This window comes from Ochotona princeps, chromosome 16 (assembly GCF_030435755.1).
Source record: "Ochotona princeps isolate mOchPri1 chromosome 16, mOchPri1.hap1, whole genome shotgun sequence".
NCBI lineage: Eukaryota > Metazoa > Chordata > Mammalia > Lagomorpha > Ochotonidae > Ochotona > Ochotona princeps.
The window spans coordinates 42,774,033-42,777,840 of record NC_080847.1 but is presented as its reverse complement, the minus strand read 5'-3'; the positions used below and the strand labels follow the sequence as shown (position 1 = coordinate 42,777,840).

General features: G+C 42.2%; 1 non-coding gene across 1 annotated transcript; it reads left to right on the top strand.

Annotated features, from left to right (window-relative positions):
* Positions 1-1,369: 1,369 nt before the first annotated feature.
* On the top strand, positions 1,370-1,476 carry LOC118760649 (U6 spliceosomal RNA). Its single transcript, XR_004996906.2, has one exon. It is a non-coding gene; the product is annotated as a U6 spliceosomal RNA (small nuclear RNA).
* The last annotated feature ends 2,332 nt before the right edge of the window (positions 1,477-3,808 follow it).

Genomic DNA, 3,808 nt, shown 5'->3' with positions numbered 1-3,808 from the left:
CAGATGGCTGCAACAGCTAGGGCTGAATCAGCAAAATAAAATCTAGGAGCCAGGAGCCGGGAGCCAGGAGCCAGGAGCTTCATTAGGTAGCAGGTACCCAAACACTTAGGCCGTCTTCCACTGCTTTTCCCAGGTTATTAGCAGGGAACTGAATTGGAAGTGGAGCAGCTGCGACATGAACTGGTGCCCAGGTAGAATGCTGGTTCCGCAGCCAGTGGCCTTACCAGCTACACCACAATGCAGGCACCTGTGTTGAGGACACTTGTAGTATATTTTTTCTGTACCATGGATACTTAAAAGTAACTTCTCATATCTGCCTGAAACTTTGTACCGTTTAATCCACATCTCCCTCATTCAATCTGTTCCCCCGTTTGTGGTAGCTAACACAACACTCTCTACCTCCATGAACTTAATTTGTAAAAATGTTTTTTTTTTTTTTTAAGATTTTATTATTATTGGAAAGCCGGATATACAGAGAGAAGGAGAGACAGAGAGGAAGATCTTCCATCCGATGTTTCACTCCCCAAGTGAGCCGCAACGGGCCGGTGCGCACCGATCCGATGCCGGGAACCAGGAACCTCTTCCGAGTCTCCCATGCACGTGCAGGGTCCCAAAGCTTTGGGCCGTCCTCAACTGCTTTCCCAGGCCACAAGCAGGGAGCTGGATGGGAAGTGGAGCTGCCGGGATTAGAACTGGCGCCCATATGGGATCCCGGGGCATTCAAAGGCGAGGACTTTAGCCGCTAGGCCACGCCGCCGGGCCCATTTTGTAAAAATGTTACATGTGAACATAAGTGAAATTGCAGTTTTTGTCCTTCTAAATCTATTTTTAAAGAAAAGATTTATTTATGAGAAAGGCAGATTTATAAAGAGAAACAGAGACAGATCTTTCATCCACTGGTTTACTTCCCCAGTGAACCAATACAAAGCTAGGAGCCAGAAGCCAGGAACCACCTCAGGGTCTCCAACGTGGGTGCAGGATCCCAAGGCTTTGGGCCACCTCTGCTGCTTTTCCAGGCCAAGCAGAGAGCTAGATGGGAAGTGGAGCAGCCAGGATATGAACCAGGGCCCATATGAGATTGCTGCTCTTAAAGGGGGAGGATTAACCAACTGAGCCATTGTGCCTGGCCAAGCTGTCTTATTTCTCATAGAAGATTATCCTCCAGTTCATCCATGTTATTATAGGTAATCAAGTAGGATTTGTTCCAGCATACAAAGATGGTTCATCATACACAAATCAATACATATGCTGCTCCATTTTAATACAACCAAAGGGAAAAAAAGTGTTCAATCATCTCATAAGATAAAGAAAAAAAGCATTTGGCAAATGTGGAAGGAATGTGCTTCAACGTAAAAAAGGCTACATAATAGTGCTTGCTTCGGCAGCACATATACTAACATTGGAACGATACAGAGAAGATTGGCATGGCCCCTGCGCAAGGATGACACGCAAATTTGTGAAGCATTCCATGTTTTTGATCCAGCAATAGCACTCCTAGGAATATATCCAAAACACTTGTTTCATGAGAAACCAACATGCACTCCTATGTTCATAGCAGCACAATCAGTACTTGCAAAAACATGGAAGCAACCAAAATGCCCATCAGCAGAGGATTGGATAAGAAAGCTATGGTTCATCTACTCCATGGAATACTACTCAGCTATTAAAAAAACAAAATGCAGTTCTTTGTGGCCAAATGGGCCAAACTGGAAACCATAATGCTAAGGGAAATGAGCCAATCCCAAAAAGTTAAATACCACATGTTTGCCTTAATTGAAGATGATATGATGTTATGTAAAGCATGTTATTTTATGTATGTTATATGTTGTGTATAAACTAAAATTGAAATGTCAATGAGGTGACCACAGAATGTGGTTAAGAACTGGCATTTGTTTTTAACATATTGTCAATTAATTCCACAACGAAGTTAATTGTTGCTGATGGTATGTTGGAGCTTTTAATTGATCGGGATGATACTCTGCTGGTTCTTCCTTCAGACCAGAGAGGGTATACCTAAGAAGCCGTTGAACTTGACTGGACAATAAGATGCTGGACTCTATGTTTGGTATATGCTTGCAAAGAGGGAATCTCAACTGAACTTGAACTGTGGTTATGCAACAAGGTGGAGGAATCCACCATGGGGGGAGGGTGTGGGGAGGGGTGGGGAGAATCCCAGTACCTATGAAACTGTGTCAAATAATACAATGTAATTAATGAATAAATTTTTTAAAATTCAGTAAAAAAAAATCATTGCCAAGTGCAATGTAAAAAAAAAAAAGGCTACATAATAACGACACAGCTAACATCAGGGTGAACTTTCCATCACTGTAACTTAATATTGAGTTTTATCTGTGTGTTCAGTAATGGCCATTCTAGTCACTTGTCTTAAAAATAGTCCTAGAAACTATAACCAAAACCATCAGGAAAGCCAGCTCTATAAATGATGTTAAAACAAAAAGAGGAACACATGTTTATTTATGATGTAAATTTGTACATGGGAAAATCCTGAAGATTCCACCAAAGAACTGTTAGAATGGATCAGTTCAGTAAAGTTGCAGGACACAAAACCAATACACAAAAGTCAGTAGTGTTTTGGTCAGCTAACAATGAACTATTCTTCCACATCATCTGCCGCTCCCTCCCCCCCCCCCCCCCGCAAAAAATCAAGGAAACAATCTCATTTGCAAATAGTTACAAAAAAGACTTTGAAAGAAATTTAACCGAGGAGATAAAAGATCTGCATATTGAAAACTGTAAGATATTGATGAGGATATTGAAGATGACAGAAACAAAATTAGTGTACATTCTGATACCTCATTTTCTGTTTCAAAGTGTATTTGGGGAAATATTTCCTCTCGGTTCACAGGGACTTGCTGTCTTTCTCAGTCTAGACAGTCAGTGTCTTTGAAGCACTTGAAAAGAAGCCGGTGCTGCTGCTGTTTGCTGCACGGCACACATATTCTGTGTCCTTCACTTTGCACACATGTAAAAGTCATGTAGAAGAACTTGTGCTAAAGCCATCGAAGTGAAAGTACCAAGCCAAAGATCTTAACATCTCAATCGCTCACAGATGGGGCCAACCTGATCTTGGCAGTTAAGGTAAGCTAGATCCTGCTGTGATCATCAGCAAGTCCACATTTCCCTGGCTGAAAGGAACAAAATTGTATTTCTTCTAAATGCCTCATGTCCATTATGGATTCTGCAGACTCTGCGCAGTGTCCTCTGAGACCCAGGATGACAGCACAGAACAATCTGGAGCAATTGTGGTCAGCAAGAACGAACCACAAAAGGAGAAGTGCTGAGTCACTCTGGAGTTCCTGTATGTTTCGAACTTTATGTCCTGGGAGACCCCTTCACATTGGCTTGGTCAGAGCAAGTCAATTGGAGCCAGGGGATCAGAACAGTCTCCCTGTGTGCCAGAGGAGAGCCAGCAGGGCTGGGGAGCATTGCTTCCCGCAAGGTCCATGGTGATTCTGTACCTAGGAGACCAGCAGACCAATAGTGCCTCAGAAAACTAATTTTAGCCTCTCTGATGGGTTAAACAGAAAACAAAAAAACAAAGCCTCTCTTCTTTCATGTAGGTCTTGTTCTTTTGCATATAAACATATCACACTCATTGCACAATGTTTATGCTTTATAGGTAGATATGCCTATACCTTTTATATCTTGTTTTACTAAATGCAATTTTCCTTTCACAGAGCTCGTTTATTTGTATTCCTTCTTTCTTTGTTCAAACTTGACCCCGAAGGCATCATTAATCTATAAGGAGACACGTGGGCTGGGAGCAAGGCGCTCACTCCACTGAGTC